Source organism: Leptonychotes weddellii, chromosome 1 (genome assembly GCF_054177405.1).
Source record: "Leptonychotes weddellii isolate Sample4059 chromosome 1, ASM5417740v2, whole genome shotgun sequence".
Classification (NCBI taxonomy): Eukaryota; Metazoa; Chordata; class Mammalia; order Carnivora; family Phocidae; genus Leptonychotes; species Leptonychotes weddellii.
In genome coordinates, this window is record NC_138369.1 from 144,889,283 (window position 1) to 144,915,348 (window position 26,066).

Genomic DNA, 26,066 nt, shown 5'->3' on the forward strand with positions numbered 1-26,066 from the left:
CTTAATGTCCCATCACCCAGTTACCCCATCCCTCTACCCCTGTCCCCTCAGCAACCCTCAGTTTGTTTCCTATGATTAAGAGTCTCTTATGGTTTGTCTCCCTCTCTGGTTTTGTCTTGTTTCATTTTTTCCTCTCTTCCCCTATAATCCTCTGCCTTGTTTCTTAAATTCCTCATATCAGTGAGGTCATATGATACTTGTCTTTCTCTGATTGACTTATTTCACTTAGCATAATACCCTCTAGTTCCATCCACGTCATTGCAAATAGCAGGATTTCATTTTTTTGCTGACTGCATAATATTCCATTGTATATATATGCCCCATCTTCTTTATCCATGCATCTGTCGATGGACATCTGGGCTCTTTCCATAGTTTGGCTATTGTGGATGTTGCTGCTATACACATTGGGATTCAGGTGCCCCTTCAGATCACTACATTTGTATCACTTGGGAAATTTTAATGTAGAAGTATACTAAATAATTCTAGTCCCTCAAAGCTCAGTGAATTTGTCTGTAGAGCATTTGTCATGGCTGTGGCATTAAGGGCACAGAGACATCTCAGCAAGTTACTCTTCCTTCTTCAAGCTTCCATTCTTTTTTTTTCTTTTTATTATTTTTAAAGATTTTGTTTATTTATTTGACAGAGAGAGACGCATTGAGAGCAGGAACACAAGCAGGGAGAGTGGGAGAGGGAGAAGCAGGCTTCCCGCCTGAGCAGGGAGCCCGATGTGGGGCTCGATCCCAGGACCCTGGGACCATGACCTGAGCCGAAGGCAGACACTTAACGAATGAGCCACCCAGGTTCTCCGCTTCCTTTCTTTTAAAGGAACCAAGATGAGGGGTTGCTTTGATAAGTAAAATGACTTCCCCCTTTTTTTTTCCCTTTAGGGTCAGACCAGGGCAGGTGAAAAGCAGAGAGGCATGCACCATTGGGCTACCATTATCATTCTGATGGAGGTGATGGTTGGCATATTTCCTTTTTATTTTTCCAGTTGGACAACCTAGCTAATGGTGTCTGACCTGGGGAGAGGGGTGATTTCTTTTGGTTGGGCAGCTAGGCTAAAGGCCTTAGCAGGCCTTACCTTCATCTTGTTTTGAGTGAAAATGCTGCTTCTCAGGGCATCAGATTCCCACTATTATGTTTTCTTATTTTGGTAAAACACATCAAACCTAAAACTAACCATTTTGACCATTTTAAGTGTACACTTAGGTGGCATTGAGTACATTCACATTGTTGTACATTCATCACCACTGTCTATCTCTAGAACTTTTTTTTTCATTATCCCAAACTGAAACTCTGTACCCATGAAGCAATAACTCCCCATTCTCCCTTCCTCCAGCCCCTGGTGACCACCATTCTACTTTCTGTCTCTGTGAGTTTGACTACTTGTGGTATGTCATATAAGTGAAATCAGAGTGTATTTGTCCTTTTGTCTCTGGCTTATTTCACTTAGTTTAATGTCTTCAAGGTTCATCCATATTGTAGCATGTGTCAGAATTTCAGTCATTTTTAAGGCTGAATAATAATCCATTGTATGTGGATATCACATTTTATTTACCCAGTCATTGGTGGACATTTGGGTTATGTCCACCTTTTGGCTGTTGTGAATAGTGCTGCTTGCAGCATGGGTGTGACAAATACAGATCCCGTTACTATGAGCACCCACACTGATTTAATGCTTATAGTGAGCAAGGTACCCTTCTCAGTCATTAAAATACCTGGAAGAATCAATATGTCTCTGGAATTTCACAACTTAAGTTTAGAGACTTAACTACTTCTTAGGAAAATGTGACCTGACAACCTTTTTTAGAGCAGGACTGTGACGAATACATGGCATTCAGTAAATGTGTCTTTTTTTTTTTTTTACTCCTTCAAAATGCTTCCAGTCTCCAGCTTTCTCCACTGACACCGCTGCAAGGTATGTCCTTATTGCCAAGCAACAGGACTAGCACAGTCCATTCTAAGGGGTTTGTCTACCCGCCCCCCACCCCGCCCACGCCTTTTCACTTTTTCTTAGAAAGCACTGCTTTGGTCGTTTTACTTTACTTGACAGAACCTTTTAGTCGCCATCATGTACAGGACAAAGCTCAAACTTGTTTGTCCGGCAGTGAAGGCCTCTTGTCATCTGGCACTCGCTTGCCTTTCAGGTCCTCCCTTCTTTCACTTCCTTACACAGCTGTGCTCAAATTGTTTTCTCATTACCTGCTGGAGAAATTGTCATCATCTTGAGTTTCCCTACTATGGTTTGCTCCATCGTGGATCATCTTTTTTTGTGCTCCCTTTAAGTTGGAGCTCAAATCTCAGTGTTTCTGCTAAATCTTTTTTAAACAACCGCATTTGAAAACGACTGCTTGTTCTTTTGAATATTTGAGCACTCACTGTAAGATTAATCATGTTAATGATGTTTTTGTAATAGCTAATGGTTTCTGAGTTCTGAGGCTTAGACTAAGTGCTTTGGTTGCACTATTTCATTGCACCTTTATTGCAATCATATGAAGTATATACTGTTATCCATTATACGTATGATAAACTTGAGGCTTTGAGATGCTACCCAACTTGTCCCAAATCACGTAATTAGTAAGTGGCAAGTCTAGGGCTTGATCCCAAGTTTTCTGTTGCTGAAGCATCATTTTAAATGTGTATTTATTGCCTTAATTAGATTATAGGTCGTTGGGTGAAGAGGGTATATACTGTTCATGGTATCTCCCATAGGAACTGTCCACGGGGTCAAAGTCAGAAAAAGATTGCTCATTGACTGGAGCATCCCACTGAGCTAATTTTTCCTTTTAGCTCAGTATGGATGAGCTTAGCATGATTTTTCAACTGGTTACCTTATACTGGTGACCAGGAAAACCTGATTAGGTGCACTTCTTCTATCATAACACATGCCATACTGATTGTGTTTATCTGTTACCTGCTTGTCTCCACAACAACATCTTTGCTTGAATTCCTAGCACCTAGGACAATATCCTGCACATATGCTCAGTAACTGCTTATTAAATGAATTAACTGCATCTGTGGCCATTGTAGGAGTTGGTTTCTAACTGTGTTGCTGTTACAGAGTTGAGCAATGCCTAAGTCCAATGGAGTTGAAGAGGGTATATCCTTAAGGAGGCACAGTGGGAATGTAAATGGAAACTCTAATGTATTTCATTGTACTGCAACTTCCATTACATGGTATAAATGGTATTTGTGTCACTTTTCATGAAGGGTGTTTGAGTGTAAGCAGTTGACATCTTTATTCAAAGAAGAGATCCTGTGACTTGAAGGCATGAGCGTATTTGGTCTGAGGATAGCTTGGGAGCAGGTATGGTTCAAACTTTCATACGATAGCCTTTAAAATTAACCAGTTCTCTTTTATTTCTCGATATGTGCTCTCCAAACAAACTTCTTATCAATAATTGAATTTCTTAAATACCTTGATACTTAAAAGACAGTGCCGTAGAAAGCAGATACTAATATTTTGGTCACTGGAAAAAATAGCAGAAGATTCTTTCTGTTTAAGTATTTATGAGTGTGCTGTGTCTTAAAAAAACTGAAGCAGAAAAGCTTAAGAGTATTAAACAATGGTGATGATCCCCCCAAAATTTCCCTAGAGATTTTGCCTGAGAAGTCAACAAAACTCTTCGGTTCTCTATATAGAGAGATGCAGGAGCATCTGGCACAATGCTTTGCACACAGTAGGCGTGCAACAAATACTTTTAATCTTGTCAATGCAGTAGAATATAGTAGTCTAAAGCAACAGTTGCCAATCATTTTCCCTTCAGGACAGGCATGATAGATACTGTTTCAACTTTTAGATACATTTTTACATGCCTCCTCAAGGTTGTTTCATGGTATACCAGCTGTAGTTGTGCCTTCTCTCTTCCATTCTGGGGAGACTGTGCATGAGAACACATTATTATAGAGGTAATAATGCTAACGATAATAGTAATGATAATGCTAATAACAATAATGATACAGTTAGAAGATTTCAAAAATCAGTCTGATCACTATTTTGTTTTTAACCTTGCAGTAGCTTCTTGTTGCCCAATGTCAGGTCCTAAAATTTATTTGGAACCACAGGTCTCGGTATGGTGGTAGGGCCAGCAGCGCTGGGGGGTTTGTGCCCCTGCAGGATGGAGATTCACTCTGGCAAAGGCCTTCAGGCCTCCCCACATTCCATGTCGCAAAACTGTCTGAAAAAACTCAAGAGAAGCAGGAACAAGCAACTTGGTATTAAAGGGGAGCTCAGCTTGTTTCCTAGTCAGCCAGGGGTGTTGGGGTATATATAGATTCCTGGGTGCTCAGGATTATGGACTACTCTAGGGAAATCTCAGAGGCAATTTGATATGAGCCAGCCTCCACCTTGGACCTTCCTGAGGGTTTGTTAAAAATGGAATGACAGAAATACTTTTGGCCTGCTATGAGGCCAGAGGGACTTAACAAGGATACACTTATTTGACTTTGATGGTTTTATTTTTGAGTACCACACCACTGCTTCCTAGTCCTTTGGCAATTTAATTCTGAGAAAACCCCAGCTTTTTATATGACAGAATTTTAATTTTCTTTGAATTTAAGACATTTTAGAACATTTTCTTTGGTCCCTTAAAAGCCAGTTTATGGTACTTCCTGAAGGACTTCCAAGGCAATTTGGAGCAATTGAGTCACTGGTAGATATTCTAAAGAGCAACTAGTAAATAATTAATTGATTTTTTTTTTTTTTTTTGGTACTCACGTGATGGTATATTGGAAAGAGAGACGAGGTTCAAATCCTGGTTCTACCACTTACATGTTAGACATTGGGAATGCAGTTTGTTTATTCATTCATTTAATAGATTACAGAGTTCTTACTTTGTGCTAGACATAGTAGTAAAGCTTTGAGGAGAGAAGTCAAACTGAAGTGATCTCGGAACTTTCAGAGATTTTAATCTACAAGGGGAGATTGGCAACTAAATCAGCAATTTCAGTAGTGTACATGGGACTATGTGCAGTGATGATGCCCCATGGAAGTAATACCACGGCGAGGGAGAATCATGAATGGGGGAGGGCATTAGGGAAGGCCTCTCAGGGAAAGTCATGGTTAAGCTGAGTCTCAAAGCCAAGTACAATTTAGTTGAATATAGATATGGAAAGAACATTGTAGCAGCATGAACAAAAACTAATGTAAAAGTAATATATTTACAGATCAATATTTGCTCTTCAGTATTACTGATATGAAAACTTTATCTTGAGGAGACAAGGGAGATAAATCTAGACAAATGGTTCCATTTCCTTTTCTTAAGATGAAGAGAATTATATCTATCTCATGGATTTGTTGTAAGCATTTCATAGAACGGTGTATGTAGAGTACCTAGCACATAGATGCTTAAAAGTATTAGCTCCTTTTTCTCCCCACCATCTATCCTTCTCTGCCCTTTCTCAATTCAGATTTTCTGAAGTAGAAAACACCCTATCCATGGTTAAGGTATCAGTTTGTAAATTATGGCTGTGTTTAGCAAAGTGCAGGAAGAATCAAAAGGTTTAAAACTTTGTTCTTTTTCTGACCTGGATTGTGGCACGTAGAATTGAATGGGGGCAGTAGTCGGCAACAGCATTACTTTATTTTGACAATACACAGTTTCCTGTGTCATCACAATTGGTATGTGAGGAGGGCACTGTTTCTCAGAGGGCACTGCATTCTTGGTCTGCCTGTTTGATTTGCTGAGTGAAGCTCTGACCACAGATCATGTGCACTGGAGTGCTTGGAAAAAATCTTGGAATGATGCTGTTGTGTATGTTTTCTTTTCTTTCACCATGTCAAAGTCTCTGAATTTGGAAGTGTTTCAGAAAGCACAGTGTTAATGCAGTTTTTCCCCTGGGTAATAGGTTTGTAACTTATGATCCAGTAAATATTAAGGATCACTACTTCTTGGGGATTTTTGGTCTACATTTTGATATTTCTTTCAGGAGCTTTGCCTTACATTGGGTTCTAATAAGAATTACCTAGTCTGGAGAGATTTTCTTCATTCCACTGTTTATTGTTATTTATACTCAAATGCTATTTGTCATTTGCAGATATCTTTCATGATTTCTTTTTTTTTTTTTCATGATTTCTGTCATACCCGGGTATCTTCTGTTCTATTATTTATTTAATATTTTTCTTTAAATCTCCAGTCTTTTAAAAAATTACATAAAGTTAGCCTCATCTTAAGTTATAATATTTAAGAATGCATGGGCTTCATGGGCTCATTATATTTTTCTAATACATATTCAGGCACATGTTAAAATTAAAAAAATATCCATTCTCCCACCTAATACAGAGATCATTATAATCTGTTCTTTTCATCTGTTCATTTATGAATTGTCTGTGGCTGCTTTTGACATACAAAGTGGTTGAAAGAGAGACAGAATGGCACACAGAGACTAATGTATTTATTATTTGGCTCTTTAAGAAAAAGTTTACCAACCTCTGACCTAAAATTATCTCCATACCGTCAGTAGAACACATAGCCCACTCTGTAAAATGTCACTGTAGTGCACTTGTCAAGAGATAGTGTGTATTTAATCACATTTTCCAGAATCAGTAAATACTTTACTTTTTTATTCTGGAATTGAAATATTTAATTATAAATACTTATTTTATGGGGCACCTGGGTGGCTCAATAGGTTAAGCATCTGCCTTTGGCTCAGGTCATGATTTCCAGGGTCCTGGGATTGAGCCCCCATCGGGCACTTCTTCCTCTCCCCCTGCGTCTCCCACATGCTTGTGCTCTCTCTCTCCTAAATAAATAAATGAAATCTTTAAAAAAAAATACTTATATTCTGAGAACCTCGATAACAAGCTTTTTTGAGAGCAAAAGAAAAACGTAGACATTGAAGATAATTTATATATTTTTAAATAAAGGGAATATTTGCCTATAAAAATATTTAATGGTGCAAAAATGCATGAAGTAAGAAGTAAAAAATTCCCTGCAAGGAAACTCCAGTCTCACCTTCTAAAAACAACATTCCTTGTATTTCCTTCTAGTTATTTTCTGTGCATACTCAAGATTAAATACATTTTTTGATTCTTTAAATTACAGCTTTTTTAAATGAAAAAAAGAGATCAGTATATGCAATTTGCTTTTTATAACTTAGATATATTTCTGTTGTATAGACATCTAAATAATATGGCTAAAATTTTTTTTTTTTTTTTTTATTTATTTGACAGAGAGAGACATAGTGAGAGAGGGAACACAAGCAGGGAGAGTGGGAGAGGGAGAAGCAGGCTTCCCGTCGAGCAGGGAGCCTGATGCGGGGCTCGATCCCAGGACCCTGGGATCATGACCTGAGCCGAAGGCAGACGCTTAACGACTGAGCCACCCAGGCGCCCCTAAAATTATAAATTGTTTAATATTACTTCAAAGTGTTTATTAAGAGCTTTATTGAAATATAACTTACACATCCAGAAATTTACCCATTTTGACTATACCAGTGATTTTTAGTAAATTTACGGCATTGTACATTGAAATCTACACATGTGCCACCACTTGTGAGTTGTTGCACACTCAATCCAATTTAAGAACATTTTCATCATTCCCGAAAGATTCCTCATGCCCATTTGCAGTCAGTCTGTTCCTATCCCCCAGCCCCAGGCAACCACCAGTCTACTTTCTGTTTCTATAGATATGTTCTGGACATTTCACATAAATGGAATCATGTATTATATGATCTTTTGTGTCTGGCTTCTTTAATTTAGCATTTCAAAGACTTTCAGGTAGAAGATGAGGGAAGGTTTCAGATAACCCTAGTTATCTTCATTCTTTTGCACAGGATGCTCTAGTTACAGTCAGTATCTTGTTCTCTTTCCTTTAGAAAAAATGAGCCTTTGACAACAAACAGTGACACAGGATCCTGGTAACTTCTGCAGTTCCTGAAATTCACAACTTCTCAAACCTGTTCCCCTCAGCACACAAGGAACTACAGATATTGGTGCGACAGTCAGAGTGAATGAAGAGGCTGCTCACTGCTGGAGGCAACCGGTCTGCGCAGCTCTGTGCCTTGCCGGGCCACTTTGCGGGGGGAGGTCAAGGGGGTCCTGGCACAGTTATAGCAAATGTACATCATCCCAGTGTGCTTATGCCATGCAGGCCAGGAAATTCTCCTGCAAGTCTTGTGGCTTTGATGTGACAGGACCTTTTCAGTGTTCTTGTGAATGTGCTGTAGAGGCTGAGCCCCCAAACCCCTTTTCTCAGTGCTGCTCCTATGTAATAATGATGGCTAAAAGCCTGTTCAGAGACAGTCAAAATCTTTGAAAAACTGAGTTATTTTTCTCATGTAAATGAATATAGATTTACTTCTTCCTTTTTAATGCTGAGTAGAAGAATTCCAATGCGTTGATACCACAATTTATTTAATTAGTTCATTATTTAGTTTTTCTTATTATTTTCTACAAGCTGGTAAATTTCGTATTTCTGTTTGCCCATTATTGCCTTCTTGTGCAGGTGTCAGTAGGGTAAATTCCTACAAGGGGACTTGCTGGATCATAGGCTGTGTACATTTCAGATGTTGCTATCTGTTATTGGAGTGGTAGGTTAGAGGCCTCCTGATGACAGCTGATTGTGGGATCCGTGGTAGGTAGGCTGTGGCTACAACAGCAATGGTTTTTAATGGACGTGTGAGTGGGTGAAGAGGAGTACCTTTCGGAGTGTCTTGGAGGTGGGAGTGAGCTTGAGTAATTTGGCCAGCCTCTCCAAGTGATTCTAATATGCGCGCCACTGGATTAGAGTTTGTTTCTGTGTTTTCTACCCAAAAGTATGAATGCTGCTGTGAGAATTATATTTGGTATTGAGCTCATCAAGGCTGTCATAAAAAGCATCATGGTTTGAGAGTTTGCTCTGCTCAGTAACTCAAAAAAAAATGTAGCCAATAGAGCAGAAGAAAGTGACCCTATAAACTGATGCGAAAAGTATCTCCCATCTGTTGAGAAAATCCTTTATAGTCTTTCCTCAAGAAAGAGTTAGCCTTTCTCCCTATCAAATGTTCAGTCCAGACTGCCCTTTGGTGATGGGTGTTCTTCTCTCCCAGTATACACGCACTGCTCATTTTAACCTATGGAAATGAGAGCGGGTTGGGAGTGGGAAATCTACACATGTGCCACCACTTGTGAGTTTTTGCACACGTTAAAGAACAACCAGCAGCCTACTGATCCCTGGAAATCTACTTTTGCACCCATAATAAAGTAATCCCAGGGTACAGTTTAAAGTTATAGGACAGTGATACTCGGTAAGTTTTAAGGAGAAAAAAAAATGAAAGAGGATGTTTCTAAGTGGGTGTAGAACACTTGCAAAGTTAAATATTAATGAATTAAACTCTTTGAATTACTGTGTGCTGTGGAATAAAGAAGCAGTGTGGGTCAACTTCAAAATTCTGGTATTTTCATTTCTGTTGGAATTTTTTGGCAGTGAGTCCCCCTTAAAAGTTTATAGTGAATGTAATATACCATTCTACTGATCAAAGAAACTTATTTGGTGTCAGAAAGCCACTTGGGAGCCAGAGTGTTTACTGGGTAATTTCTTAATGAGTTCTGGCACATGGTTCTCATCTTTTTAAGAGTGAGGAATGTAACTCGGAATGCACAAAGTCAAACCATAAGCATTTTGGCAGATGTGGAGATGCAGAACAGCTGGAGAAAAACTCCCTTCTTTGAAATCTCATATCTCAAACGCTACATCAATTTTTAAGCATATTCTACTGCCAGTTCAGATTTTAATATGAACAGGAATAGGGAATGTTTATTGATATAGTAAGAAAACAGATCAGAATCTATTCACTGGTTGCCCTTTTTGTCTCCACAAATAATCTTTGAGGACAACAGGTGAGGCACAATAAGAGAGGATAAGAAGGTTCTCTGTTGTTGCTCTCTTGGCAAGAAACCTGGCAAGCAGGACATCTGAGGTAGTAATTTATCCTATGATATTTATCCTTCGCCTGCTGGATCAGTGGTACTCTGGTTCATTGGGGAATACGAAGCACTGATAAGTATACTTTTTTTTTTTTTTAAAGATTTTATTTTTATTTATTTGAGAGAGAGAGAATGAGAGACAGAGAGCATGAGAGGGAGGAAGGTCAGAGGGAGAGCAGACTCCCTGCCGAGCAGGGAGCCCGATGCGGGACTTGATCCCGGGACTCCAGGATCATGACCTGAGCCGAAGGCAGTCGCTTAACCAACTGAGCCACCCAGGCGCCCTGATAAGTATACTTTTAAAAATGCTTGTTTTTCATTAAAAGTAATACATGTTTATTATACAATATATAGGACATAAAGGAAAAATTCTTGAAGCTGTTGCTTTGTGCAGCTCCCAGCTTTTTATCTGTAATGTTTTATTGTCTTTCTGGTCCAATAAAACTTGAATAAAGATCTCGGTTCCCCCAGACCACACAGTTTCATTCTTCACTAGCAGCCAGCAAGCATATATCAAGTTGCACACACTGAGTCAGGAATTGGACCACTGCTGAAAATACAAAGGGAACAGAGATTTGGTTCTACACAGATCCTAATGGGTAGTGTACATGATAAATGATTAAACCAGTGATTAAATTGGAGAAATCACAGTATGTCCGGAGGTTGAATGAATCCATATAAATAAGAGAAAAAGTCATGGGTCACTAACTGCTTGATCTGATTTGTGCTCTGGGCCTTGGTTTCTTTGCCTGCGAAATGGGGGGTTGGGTGAGATGACATGCAGAGTAACCAACTTGTTCAGTCTGCCTGGGACTTTCCCAGGAACCCCTTACTCCCAACTTTAAAACTGGAAGTCCCTTGTCTTAGGAAACCTCAAAGTGCTGGGCAGACTGAGAGTTGGTCAGCCTATTTGTAGGGCTCCTTCTAATCTTCATCTCCTATGATGTGTTAAAAAACAAAATTCAACTGACTACATTTTAAAGATCTTATTGGCTTTATTCAGCAATTTATGAATTAGGTAGCATCCAGTCTAGTAAATAGAAAGGAGCTCTGAGGAGCTGTACAAAGTGAAAGACTTTTATAGGCAGAAAGGGTGGGAACAAGAAAGTTTTATGACGCAAAAGGCAGGTTGGTTATTGTAATATTACTTTCCTTTAGGAGAATGCAGGGGCATATCAGACAGATTCCTTAAGTAGTGCTGATCAGGCAATTTATGATTGTCTGACTTAAGATTCCATTTCTGGGAGCTGAAATTAATTAAGTCTCCGTTTGGTGATGTGGGGCTTACCATAAACAACTCCATTTTGGACCTGTTGTCACGTTTTTCTCAGATTGTATATTGAGAAGCAGTATTTCACGAGGTTTATATGACCACATGATAAGACACTTAGATTGAAATAGTTATGTACATTAGCAATACTATTGTTTTCTTCTTTAAAAAAAAAATCCTAGGGCGCCTGGGTGGCTAGGTTGGTTAAGCGACTGCCTTCGGCTCAGGTCATGATCCTGGAGTCCCGGGATCGAGTCCCGCATCGGGCTCCCTGCTCAGCGGGGAGTCTGCTTCTCCCTCTGACCCTCCCCCCTCTCATGTGCTTGCTCTCTCTCATTCTCTCTCTCTCAAATAAATAAATAAAATCTTTAAAAAAAATAAATAAATAAAAAATCCTAGGGGCGCCTGGCTGGCACAGTCGGTTAAGCGTCTGACTCTTGGTTTCGGCTTAGGTTGCAGTCTCAGGGTTGTGAGATTGAGCCCCATGTCTGGCTCGGTGCTCAGAGTCTGTTTGAGACTCTCTTCCCCTCTCCTTTTGCCCCTCCCCACTGCGCTTTCTCTCTCTATCTCTCTCTCAAATAAATAAATCTTAAACAAACCAAAAAAAAATCCTAAAGGGTAAGTTATTTAAACACATTTTATGTAAAACAGGCTCTGTAAACTAGCTGGTGACAGAAACATTAATATTATATTTATGGGAAAGATGAGTTTTATTCTAAGAAACTATCTCACAAATAAATATCTGCAAATACTCTGTAGAGTCAGAGAGTTTTGTACAAACAGCTGCCTTGGGTGTGATTCTCAGTTGGGTCCTCTAGGAATCTGGTGTAGTGCAAAGAGTACTGGCTTAGCAATCAGGCAGTTTTTGCTCTTTTGTTTGCTAGCTATAAGAGCTAGAGAAAATAACAGTATCTTCATTTATAAAATACGAATAATAGCTATCTGGCATGGTTGTTAGGAGAGAATCACAGAGGATATTGGTATGTAGTAAGTGATCAACAGATGTTTTTTGTTTCCCTAAGCAATTTGCTCTCCATTGTTTTTATGTTTTGTTTTTTTAAAGTAGGCCCCATGCCCAACATGGGGCTTGAACTCAAAACCCTGAGACCAAGAGTTACACACTCCACTGAATAAGCCAGCCAGGCGCTCCTATATTGTTTTTAAATTAAAAGGAATTGGATCTGATTGGGACACAAGCGAGAAAGACACTCTTTATATGAGCTTATCTAAAAAATATTGAACATAAATATTGATGTGTGTATACATATAAAAGTATACATATTTATATATGAATATATATTTACAGTTAATGTTGCCTAAGAGAGCCAAAGCATGTCCTAAATGTTACTCTTCAAAATTAGGATCCAACCTAAGTCATAGAGTCTTCCAAACCCCTTTTAACTGTTGAAAGTAACTATTATAATTTGGTAAAAACTGATCTAACTTGTTTAATATCCACTAAGGCTAATGATTTATTTGTATTTTATTTTTTTAAAGATTTTATTTATTTATTTGACAGAGCGAGAGAGCACGAGCAGGGGAAACAGTAGAGGGAGAGGGAGAAGCAGGCTCCCTGCTGAGCAGGGAGCCCGATGCAGAGCTTGATCCCAGGACCCTGGGATCATGACCTGAGCTGAAGGCAGACACTTAACCATCCGAGCCACCCAGGTGCCCGATTCATTTGTATTTTAATGGCAATAAAAAAGAAGCTACAGTTTTGCAGGCAAAACTATATTCAATGCTGATGCATGGGTTGCTCTAACAAGGATAAAATTATATGAAATAAATACTGAAACTAAAAAAGTTTAAATGTACACCAAAAATGATAGCTAATAAGCGATAACAGCTTTTAACTTATTCTAGCATGCATATATTACAAACACTACTGTGGGAAGTAATGGCCTAAAGTAAAAATAAGATACACCTAAAGAAACATCTGATGCCATAATGCATCTGAAAAAAAAAAATGAAAACGCAAGGTTTTTTGTACACATTCACTGGTGATTTCAAGGGCAAGAATACCGAGCTCCTTGAGATGTATAACTATTCACTGACAAGCCAGAGATACTAGCCTGTGTTCTAGATAGCAAATGATATAATTCCTTCCCCAGCTCTACATTTTTACATTTCTTAGCTAGGAGACAAGTGTCAGTTTGTATTGCAAAGCTCAAGCTATTTTAACATCTCCATGTTCATTTGTCTGTAGAGACAGAAATGTTGGCCCCTGAAAACAGCATTAAATATTGAATTACCTAATTCAGCACTCATTACCACAATGCCGTTGTACCCCCACTGTGTGCATGGGAGTTGTGGTAGGCACTGGGAGGAGTGATTATAAAGATAAACTGAACAAACAAATGGCAGGCATATTTCTTGCCTTCTAAGAGTTTATAGTTTTGTGGGGGAGGTACAATATCACAAAATAAAATAAGCAATTTAGTTAGGATTATTTAAATAATGAGTTTTTGAAACAGTTTCCCCCAGAATGAAAAAAATGGGATCAGTGCCAAAGTGACCAGTTCCAAAGTGATGCTCTAAAACTTTAGAAGTTTCCTTGGAGTAGCAAAAACTTTCCAGGAAGTAAAGCAGTTTATAAATAGTTTCAGATCTTTGTGGAAATATGCTGAAGCTGGCAGAAAATGAATCCATGGAGCATTTGACAAGACCCACCTAATCAAGATCTTAAAAAAAAAAAAAATCAAGGGGAGTTGTCCATGGATTATATGTCTATTACCAGAGACCTTCAGGCAAAACTACAGATTAGGTGGTTGGTGATGGGATTGCAACCACAAAAAAGTGAGATATAGGTAGTGAAATTCTGAAGTGATCTGTTAGGCTAATCAGCCGTAAGACAGAACACCCCTGTTTTTGATAACAGATGAAGAAAGGCTATGGAAGAGACAGATTCTGGTAAGGCAGAGTGTTTCATAACAAACACTAAAGATGACATTTCTAATTAGTGGGCATTATTTTGCAGTGTTAACAACTGTTTTTGAATCAAATGGATTGGTGAGGATCTGTGACATGGTAGGCATCAGTGGAGAAGGTTTTGGGATTTTAGAGAACTGTACCTTTAATATATCTCAACAGCATGGTTTGAAGGGTTTGTCTCCTATTAACTCTTACACTCAGGAATAAAAGTCCTGTTATTGGCAACTTCTGTGCGGTGAACATTATTCTTTCCCTTTGTCTCTTTTTGAAGGTGGAAGAATGGCCGAGAATGACAGCACTGTTTCTCCTTCACACCTTAGATCAATGCTTATTAGATCACTTTCCTGTTTGATGAGAGAGATGGGAAAACTTGAGAACACTAGGGAGTATGGAAGGGGGTGGGGGTGGCAGAAGCTGCAGAGATGGAGTCAGCGTCCTGGAATATGATGGTGCTGGCTTACGAGTTTTTTTTTATTTGTGTACAAGGATATGAGAGTTAAGAAATTTTTATTTTGTGTAGGAAATATCTTATGTCCTAACTCACTGGGGTATTGTTAGGATGGAAGTAATAATGAAATAATAAGCATTATTAAGCATTGATGAAGAATATGATTTTAACATTGTGATACTGATAAGTTATCAATATCAACCACCACATAAATCTAGGTCAAAGAAAATTTAACCGCAGGGGGAAGAAAATAAATCCATGAGACTGCCTTTAGCAAGGTCACAGAGCAAAATAGTTTCCAGCCCTGAGAACTTGTGATTTCCTTCCTGTTTCTTTTCATCTTTATCCATTCTGTATTCCACTGTTTTCTCTCTTAATGTTCCTTCCCCTACCCTTGCTTTTCTCAGGAAGGGTATTTTCTATTCGAGACCTGAGGATATTGCCACGGTTTTGGTTATTGCTTTTGCACTTGTGTAGCAGCTTTTAAATTCCCATCTTTTTTAGCAGCTGCAGCCAGACAAACATATGAGTCAGTGGGAGGGGTTTAGAGGAACTGGCTCAGTTCTCCAGGGAGCAGTAACCTTTTGGCAGTCCAACAAACAGAACATTTAAAGTCCAATGACTGCAAAAGCTCTCTTTGTACATGTGATAGCAACTACAGTTTTCCCAAGGTCTACTAAGAGTTTTTCAGAGGGAATCAGGTTTCTGCCTATAGAGAGACACATTCCTGAAGGCTTAACTCTGACCTCATAGCTGAAGTGGATACAAAATAAAATCTGGAGACAGCTGGGAAGTGATAAGGGGTGGGGGGAGGAAGAAGCTTGGGGATATGAAAGTGATGAAAAGGTCTTATTAAATGTTCTCTCTGGGTCTTGTTGCCTCTATACCCTACACTCCAAATAGGGAAGCAAAACTAAACTCTCTCACTCTCTCTTTTTTTCCCCCAGTAGTTCACGGTACCAGGATCTTTCTCTTTATACCAAGACCAACCTGGTGGTCGTTGGGGGCCTCCCAGAGGGGTGGGCATTTTCAAATCAACATTTTTCATCTCTTCATTTCCAGTGGCGCGGCAGTCCACAGGCTAAGGTGTGTCTGTGACTGAAGCTTCCACTTCGGGTGCCTAACTGCTGTTTGCCTTTTAAAAAATATGCCAATTTGATCAACCTAATATTAGGAGGAAAACGAAGATAGGAGTGGGTTGTTGACTCCTACAAGAAACCAATAAATGATTTCTTATTTCTTCATTTGCTTACATTGCTCTTCTGTGTTATCTTTTGCTTTCATCTTCATTGCTTATCATAAAATGAAAAGATTAAGAATCTTGTGTGGAGGGATGAGTCATGGAAGAATTTTTTGTGGCAAGTAGGAACAGTTGGTTCTTTTGATAAATGAAAATTCAGACAATACTTTCCTTGATATACATTTTGCCAAGATAAAGTTCCACGATAATGTCTGTTTAGGCTGCAAAAGGCAACAAAATAATATCTTAGTTAACATAGAAGAAAGTGGTAATTAGAGGCCACTTGGAAAGTCAAAGCCACAGTTCCAATAAGGCTGGAAAGTTTTACTTGATAACCCAAGGTACCAGTTGGGGTTCTTGGTTTCAAGTAACAGAGAACCTCGGTCCAACATAGGCAGAGAAATAATTGTTGAAAGGATATTGGGTTTCTCACAATTGGCCAGAGGTCTGGAGATCTGATTTATGAAGAGACTGGGGACCAAGGGAAGCTAAGCAGCTGAGGACACAGCTGGGATCACTCCACTGGCATAGCCTGCTTAGAATCAGTCTTTATTCGTGTTGCCATTAGCATTGATGCCCCTGGTTACTCACCACCACACCACTGGCCACTGCCCTCTGCTGTGGGGACCAGGAATATTTTCTGGCTATTCAACTTGACCCCTCTCTCTCAAGAATCAAAGGGCCAGTCAGGAAAACCTAATTGGCTAAGCTCATGTCATGTGTATTTGTCCAAGCAGCTAGGGATGGTGCCTGAAGTGGGGGGGATGAGGGGTGTGTATGTGTCAGGAGACTGGGAGGTGGGCATTTTCAACTCAATTTTATCTATCTATTCATTGTCCAACAATGGACAAGCAAGAGGCTTCCCACTCCATGCCGTTTACTTACCCTGTTGGAGGTGAAGACATCCACCCTTCTTGTATCTTTGCAGTACTTAGTATATCGGTCTTACTGCATTCTGTTTATAAGTGTGTTTTCTCAGGCTGGTCTGTGAACTTACAGAGATGAGGGATTGGGTCGTGTTTTTAGCCTTATCACCTACGGTGTCTAACAGATATTAGGTGCTTAAAATATATTAGGTGAATAAATTATGTTTAGTGATGATATACAGGAAAGGCTAAAATAATGATAACGTAGAATAATAACAGCAAACAAGTATTGATGGAATCCTTGTTATATACTGGTCATTTTCTCATTTCATCCTCATAACAATCGTATGAAGTAGGTTCTATTCGTTTCTTCATTTTATGCCTGAGAAACTAAGGCTCAGGATAACTAACTTGTCCTAGTTTGTCTAACTGAAACTGACAGAGCAGGGATTTCAGCCCCGGGGATTCTGACTCCAGAGCCTATCATCGGAACTGTACTGCCCCCTGGAGGTAAATAAGAGAAGAGGAAAATGGATCTAAGAGGAGAGGGATCTCTAGCGTGCTGTTCTCTATTAGATGTTCACTTAGAGTGGATAGTATTTATTTGATGATAGACAAGCCAAGAAAGAGGTTTTTGTTTATTGATATAAATGAGATCATCTTTGGAATTTGGTATTATCCTAAAGGAACTGGTATTTTATAATAACTTACCTTGCAGCGTTGTCGTGAGGATGAAATATATTGTAGATGAAAGGTCTGTCATAGTGCTGCCTTGTGGTTGCTGTTATTAATATTGTTACTGTTATTTTGATTTCTAATCTAATTCACTGGGGCAGATGACATGCATATGATAAACCACAAGCTGGTAGAAAGATTGAGGTTAAATAATCCTTGGCAATCTTATTTGGAAACGCTGGAGCTGGGTTAGAATTTAATAAGCCCTAAGCCAGAAAACTTTGTCACCAAGATGAGATAGGGAGATAGAATACACGGGTCCACGTTAACAGCAGGGCAGTATGTGTGGTGGTCCTGGGTGCAGCCTGGATGTAAGGCCCAGCGTCAGTGGTGGGAAAGAATTGCATCAGAACTGAGACAAACCATTTATCTGGGCTTCAGTTTCTTCATGTACTGGAAAAATAGACTTCCTTCGTTTTCTGTTTGGTTGTTGTAAAGATTACATGAGATAATATAAGGACAGTCCTTTAACAAATGTGAAGGGTGTGCATATGTTGGGTGTTTATTTATTTATAAATTCAAGTATAATTAACATACATTGTTATATTAGTTTCAGGTGTACAATATAATGATAATTCTATACATTACTTAGTGCTCATCATGGTGAGTGTACTCTTAATCCCCTTCACCTATTTCACCCATCCCCCACCCACCTCCCCTCTGGCAATCACCAGTTCTCTGTATTTAAGAGTCTGTTTTTTGGTTTGTCTCCTTTATTTTGTTTTGTTTCTTAAATTCCACATGAGTGAAATCATGTGGTATTTGTCTTTCTCTGACTTATTTTACTTAGCATTATACCCTTTAGGTCCATCCACGTTGTTGCAAATGGCAAGATTTCATTCTTTTCTATGGCTGAATAATATTGCATTGTAGAATATGTACACCACATTTTCTTTGTCCATGCATCTTTTGATGGACACTTGGACTGCTCCCATAATTTGGCTATTGTAAATAATGCTGTAGTAAACATAGGGATGCATATATCTTTTCGAATTAGTGTTTTCATATTCTCTGAGTAAATACCCAGTAGTGGAATTACTGAATCATATGGTATTTCTGTTTTTAATTTTATGAGGAACTTCCATACTGTTTTCCATAGTGGCTGCACCAGTTTGCATTCCCACCAACAGTGCACAAGGGTTCTTTTTTCTCCACGTTCTTGCCAACACTTGTTATTTCTTGTGTTTTGATTTTAGCCATTCTGACAGGTGTGAAGTGATATCTCATTTTGGTTTTAATTTGCATTTCCTTGATGATTGCTGATGTTGATCATCTTTCCATGTGTCTGTTGGCCATATGTATATCTTCTTTGGAAAAATGGCTATTCAGGACCTCTGCCCACATTTTGATCAGATTATTTGTTTTTTTTTGTGTGTGTTGGTTATAATTCTTCACGTATTTTAGATATTAACCCCCTATTGGATATATAATTTACAAATATTTTCTTCCATTGAGTAGGTGGCCTTTTTGTTTTGCTGAATGGTTTCCTTCACTGTGCAAAAGCTTTTTATTCTGGTGTAGTCTCAATAGTTTAATTTTACTTTTGTTTCCCTTGCCTGAGGAGACATATCTAGAAAAATTTTTCTCTGGCCAGTGTCAAAGAAGTTACTGCCTATGTTTTCTTCTAGGAATTTTATGGTTTCAGGTCTCACATTTAGGTCTTTAATACATCTTGAGTTTATTTCTGTGTATGGTGTGAGAAAGTAGTCCAGTTTCATTCTTTTGCATGTAGTTGTCCAGTTTTCCCGACACCATTTGTTGAAGAGACTGTCTTTTACCCATTGTATATTCTTGCCTCCTCTTTCATAGATTAATTCACCATAAAAGTGTGGATTTATTTCTGGACTCTGTTCTGCTGATCTATGCGTCTGCTTTTTTGCCAGTACCATACTGTTTTGATTACTACAACTTTTGTAGTATATATTGAAGTCTGGAATTATGATACCTTCAACTTTATTCTCTTTTTCAGGATTGCTTTGACGATTTGGGGTCTTTGGTGGTATGTAGGGTGTTATGTTCATGAATATTTGTGGGCAGAATTTCCAGTGGCTGCTATTACCATCATGATGACAAGTCATGGAGAAAATATTGTACCACTCTCTATAGGAGATGAAACCCAAGAGAAAAAAAAAATCTCTCCAATATAATTGAAACATTTATGAATCATAAGATTGGTGAAAAGAGAAAAATTTTGTAGCTTTGAGGAAAGAGCTTGCTTGGTAACTTCTACTGTTATCTTGTCAATATTAGAAAATATTTTGCTTAGTAACCAGTACTGTAATATGATGAAATGTGACATTTTTCTAAGCTGTTCTTGGATCCTTAAAAGGAAAAAAAAAACTTCCATTGTTTATTTGGAACAATATCAGAAGATGAAGATTTCTTGCCTGCAAATAGTTCTATTCAGACTTGTATGGTTCTTCTCTCTAACCAATCAACTATCTCTAGCTCGTTTTTTTCCTCCCGCCTGTCTGTTGTCTGGCTAGAATAGGTTCTGTTTGTTGGACTTTTGTTGTCTGTTACATTTGGCCTTCAATGATAGGTTGTATCTAAAATTTTTTGAGATCTAGCCAGTTTAAACTATGGTAATAACATGTAAAAGTAGATAAGTAGAAGGGATTGATTCCCCAGAAAATGCTGCCTATTTAAGAACAAATGAAAGCGATAAATATTCATAATAATATGATTCATAATAATTCATAATAATAATAGTGCATAATAAGTGGTAAATGCATCTGTTTAAAACTCTCACAACAACACGATGAGCTTTTGTTATTACTACCCTATTTTAAAGGTGAGGGGATGTAGGAGATTGATGTAGGAGAAGTAGAATCACCTGCTCAAGGACTCCACTTAATCCGAGGCAGAGTTGGGACTGGAAACCAGATAGAATAGCTTTAAGCACTAGGATATACCATCTTTTTGGTATTGAACGACTTAGAGAAGAAATGTTAAAATGGAAAAATAAATTGATCATAGGTTTAGAAAAGGATGATGTTTAGTTATCATATTTTAGAATGTGAGGAATAAGAGCACTTTTTGATATTTGAAAGAAGTATATTTAGTAAATAATTGGAAATGTGTTTGATAAATTATGCCATTTAGTAACCCAATAAATGATTTCTACTGTAAACCCCCACTCTTTAAAAAACTCCAGTGAAATAGATGTACATTTGAGTATCTTGGCTCTTGGGGCATTCATCTTCAAATTTGCAGGCTTATTTCAAGGCAAATACTTGAATGCTTTGCCTTTTATTCTTGTGATGCTGTTACAGAGCTGTAGTCCTGGGCTGTAGGAAACTTTTTACGTCCCGACTATGAGAATTTAACTTCCTTCAGTGGGTTTGACTTTATTGTCAAGTTTATATCACCAGGGGGAACTTTCTTCCGGTTTTTCAGAATCTCTCCAACACTTGACTAGGTTTTTAAGATAAATTGTCCTGTTTTTGGCTTTAGAGACTAAATTTTGGGTGGCAGCCTTGCAACAGTGAATGAAAGAATGACCTGGGGGGAGGAGGGGGCAAGAGATGCAGGTTTCCAGACGTTTGTATAATAACTGTGAATTTTCATTATGATACCAACAAGATAGAGTTTGGGATCCTTAAATCTGTCTTTGCAAAACTAATCTATTCTAATTTGTTGAAATGTGGCCCTTGGTCTTTCATTCAGAAATGGGAGTAGTGAGGGTGCCTGGGTGGCTCAGTTGGTTAAGTGACTGCCTTCGGCTCAGGTCATGATCCTGGAGTCCTGGGATCGAGTCCCGCATCGGGCTCCCTGCTCAGCAGGGAGTCTGCTTCTCCCTCTGACCCTCCTCCCTCTCATGCTCTCTGTCTCTCATTCTCTCTCTTGCAAATAAATAAAATCTTAAAAAAAAAAAGAAATGGGAGTAGTGACTTGGTGTTGTTTGTAGCCATGAATTTTTTGAAGCATTCATTTAATATCAAATGGTTACATGAAATGATGATTACTTCTATTTTTTTACTTTGTTTTTAAAAGTTATTTCAATTTATTTTTTCTAATCAAGTGTTTTAAAAAAGCTTAAATTTAAAAATATATTTGCAAAGCCAGAGCTATGGTGTATTATTATTTTGTAAAATAGTTAAGCAAAAGAAGGGACCAAGTAAGGAAAATGATCATTCTGTGACCTTGAAGAGGCATGGGTAATTGTAAACTCTCAATGCAGCTACTCCAGTGGCTTTCCTGCTCTATGTGACAATAACAGGAATCGATTTAAAAAACATTTTTTTTAAGATTTGTTTATTTATTTTAGGGGAGGGGGCAGAGGGAGAGGGAGAGAGAATCTTAAGCAGACTCCGTGCTGAGCACAGAGCCTGATGGGCTTAATCTCATGACCCTGAGATCACGTCCTGAGCCGAAAACCAAAAGTCAGATGCTTAACCGACTGCACCACCCAGGTGCACCCCAGGAATTGATTTTTTTTGATCATTCAGTTTCGAAATAGCAAATTACCCACTCTAAGTACTCTTTATTGAGATACACTATATGAGACAACGGGTGTGGTGGTTTGTTCAGAGACCTGAAAGCCGAGCCATTTCAGTGACATTTGGGTATTTCGTAGGTCTTGTGGGGAAGTTGGACAGTGTCATGATGAGGTGATGGTCTCTAGCGGCTGCAGGAGTTGGATTGGTGGCCTGGCCAAAGGGAGATATCCTGGCCTCTCGGTGACGATTCACTCACCCCCTGGGCCCGCATGCTGCATTTTCTCAGGCTTATTTCTTGCTAACACTAGAGGAGAACACCCTTATTGGCACATTAAGGCACTAAGAGGCTTTCACAAATGCCATCTCTGACAGCTTCTGAAGGGGCTTTTCAGCTGTCACCATGACCCCTGCTGGGCTAAACATATGTTTAAAACATGTGGAGGAATGGTCAGGTTTAGAGACTCTGCTGCTACTCAGTATTATTCCTGGCTCTGTTTTCTGCCCTACTTGCCAACATTCTAATTGTGTGGGGCTTGCAGCTGCCACAGTCATACTGGTCTCAATTTGGTGTTTCCGAGCTCCTGAAAATTCCACCACTCCTGCCAGAAGTCCTCCCAGTTGTTACCACCCGGATTGCTTTCAAGTTCAGAGGCAAAACTAGGAGACTGGTTTCTCTGTCTCTCTGTTTCTCTCTCTCTCATGCTCAAGCTCATGTTCTCGCTCAGTTTCTTAACTACATACCCTAAGTTCATAGCGGACAGCTCTTTTAGCTTTGCTTGTGTGGTGCTCCCCCATCCCCACCCTGGACTCTGTGCAGAGGAGCTGTTTATGAATGGCTTAAATATTACTCACCGGTGTTTTTCAAGTCCCGTCTGTTGCTTCTTGCTAAAAGGGTGACTGGGTTAACTTAAATGCTGCTGTTGAGCAGGAGGTTTTTCCTCTGTAGCAATGCAGATATAAATTGAGCATGAGTTAATCAGTGGTGATATTTAACTCTGGCAGCTTTTCATAAGGGATGTGCCATGTTTATTCAAATGATCCCTTTAGTTTCCTACTATCTCCAGTCCCTAAATGTGGTGGTCCACATTTATCAGGGTAAAGTAATGGATGTGACAAATATTTCAGTTGGTCCGATGAGGTCTTATTAAAGAGTCTGTAATATAGCTGATTCTGTTTTTGAGTAGCAGCACTGAAGGGAAGGGGATAAATAGTGATTGGAAGGCAACTAACATTTATGTGTTCCCTGCAGCCACGTGTGGGTCTTTATAAGCATTTTCTCATTTTATCCTGGCAAAAGCCCTATGATCTAGTTATTTTACTTCTATTTTAAAAATAGAGAAACTGAGGTTCAGAGGTTTAAGTATCATATTCTAGGATACATAGATGGTAAGTGGTAGAAAGAGTTTAAAATCCGGGTGGGTCTGTCTCCAAAGTCAGTGTTCTTTCACTTGAAAAGGTTGGTTCACTCTTACTTTGGTAAATGTATAAATGTAAATGTGTTGATTTTGGAAGGCTATTTACCTGTCCTATTATCATCTCCAGGGTTGTTGGCCAAATTATTACCTACTTTATGATATGTAAGTATAAATCAATGAGGCTCATTTAAAAAAATACCCTTTTCCTATTTGTACCAAGTAAGAACCATTCCCTAATATCACATACCTCAAGAAACTATGGAATTATACCAAAATCTGTCTTTGTTAATGGCATTTTAGCAATCAGTGTTTGGGAATTGCTTTCAGAGCAGATTTACAAACCACAAAAGGCATGGTATTTGTGGTGCATATTCAAGATGAGGTGGTGTTTTCTCAAAGGATACAAGTAAGAAAAGGCACTCCAGATGAAGACCTGGACAAGCATGTTGGGGGCTTCTAAAAAAGTTGTCATGGCCAGAATGGAGAGTTCTAGAACAGAGTGGATCTGGAGCAGCGAGGGAGGTAGTATAGCTCTGTAGTTAAGAGCATCATCCTGGGAAACAATCAGTAGGGTAACTCTTATCTCTGTCACTTAGTCACTGTGTGACTTCAAGCAATTGATTTCTCTGATTGTTTTAAATTTCATCATCTTTAAAATGAGGATAACAATTGTGTTATGGTTTTCCAGAGATACAGAACCATTAGGATATAAGATAGATAGGTGGATAGATAGATAGATAGATAGATAGATAGATAGATGGATGGATAAATAGACAGAATTATGAGGAATTGACTGACATGATTGTGGAGGCTGAGAAGTCTCATGATCTGCCATTGGCAAGCTGGAGACCCAGGAAAGCTGGGGGTGTAGTTCCAGTCTGAGTCCAAAGGCCTGAGAACAAGGAGTGCTGATGGCGGAAGTCCCAGTCTGACCAGTGTCCCAGCTCAGCAGTCAGGCAGAGAGGGAGAGCTTGCCTTACTCTGTCTTTTTGTTCTATTCAGACCCTTAACAGATTGGATGATGGCCTCCCACATTGGAGAGGGTAATCTGTTTTACTCAGTCTACCAATTTACACGCTCCTCTCTTCCAGAAGCACCCTCACAGACAGACCCAGAAATGATGTTTAGTCAGGTATCTGGGCATCTTGTAGCCCAGTCAAGTTTACACAAAATTAACCATCATGACAGTTCCATCTTCTTCCTAGCAGATTATTGATAATAAGTAATATAATGTGTTTTTAGTGCTTAGCACAATGTCTGTCACATAGTAAGCACTGGTAAGGTGTAGCTGTCACTTCCTAGCACTAGCAATGAAAGGTTTTCTATACCATGCCAAGGGGTTTGGATGTTTTCCTGAGGTCTTAATAAGGAATGTGATCAGCAAGCCATATATTACATTAATGTTTTTGCAAAATAATCCTGTGGAGGATGGATTAGAAGGTTGTAAAATAGAAGTGCAGAGCAAATTTTAGGAACAATGTAGGAAATAACATGATACTGCAGGAGTGATGAAGAAATGACAGGTAACAAATATAAAGGCAATTAAATTGACTGGTTAGCGATTTCTGGGTGTGAGACAGAAGGAACTAGTATAATTATGTTTTTTGCCAGGATGACTGGGTAGTATCAATATACATGAAAAGAAGTCTAAAAGTAAGCAGATTTTAGGACAAAATATTATTTTTGTGATGTTGGATTTGAGTTGCCATTGAAAGAGCCAGGTGATGACATATGATCTAACCCCAGAACCCAGCAGAAAGCCTATGCATAGAAGGTGTTCAGTAGATTTTTGGTAAGAAAATAAATCTGGGAGCTACATATATGGTAAATGAAGGCATTAACTAATTGTATTATTTAGTAGGATTAGAAGAAAACCAATGATGGACCTTTGCACCTAGGGGCTGAGGAAAATAAAAGCAACCCAGAGAAGAGATGGAGAAGGAATTGCCAAAGGGGGAGAACTAAGAGAAGGTGGTGTTTGCAAGTTCAAGGAAGAATTGAAAGCAGTCTTCTACAGTGTTAATAGTCGTAGAGAGGACAAGTAAGATGTACAATGAAAAGAATTCATGGTGGGGCACCTTGGTGTCCCAGTCAGTTAAACGTCTGCCTTCAGCTCGGGTCATGATCCTGGGGTCCTGAGATAGAGTCCCGCAACGCGCATCGGGCTCGCTGCTCAGCAGGGAGTCTGCTTCTCCCTCTCTCTATGCTCCTCCCACCGCTCATGCTTTCTCTCTCAAATAAATAAAATCATTAAAAAAAAAAGAATTCATGGTATTTGATGATGGGATTAGTCATATTCACTCTTGCCAAATACATTCTGTGGAATTAGGGGCTAAAAATGGCTTTAGTGAATTGAAAATAAATAAAATAATTGGAAATGAGGATGTGGTATAGCAAATGGTAAGTGATGTAACTGTTCTTCCAAGAAATACGGTTGTCAAGAGAAGGAGGCGATGTATGGTAGGTAGAAGAGGATTGACACAGGGCCCTTCTACTTGACTATATGGAGGCAGTTAGGAAATGGAGGGAATATACAGGATAGAATAACTGGGGCAGTAGAGAATTCACCAGTTAGGAAGGGGCCAGCTCAAGAGCGGGTGCAGTGCAATTAATCTCGAGCAGTAGAATGGAAAGTTGGGAAGGCCTACTTTACCCCGAGATGGATAGAAAGGAGGTGAGATGGGCAGAAAGCTGAGAGAGTCCCCTGTTCCTTAGCTTCACTGTCCGTGTGCAGTAGCAGACAAGGCTTTCTGTTGAGAGCAGAGTGGGTTATAGTGAGATGAGGTCTCAAAGAGACATTTGTAATAGATGCTGT

General features: G+C 39.1%; 1 long non-coding RNA gene across 1 annotated transcript in view; it reads left to right on the plus strand.

Annotated features, from left to right (window-relative positions):
* Positions 1–26,066, plus strand: part of LOC115940049 (uncharacterized) — an 80,989-nt gene that overhangs the window by 6,584 nt on the left and 48,339 nt on the right. The window contains exon 2 of the long non-coding RNA XR_014138412.1: positions 12,694–12,842. This is a non-coding gene — a long non-coding RNA (uncharacterized LOC115940049). The remainder of the gene's footprint in view (positions 1–12,693; positions 12,843–26,066) is intronic.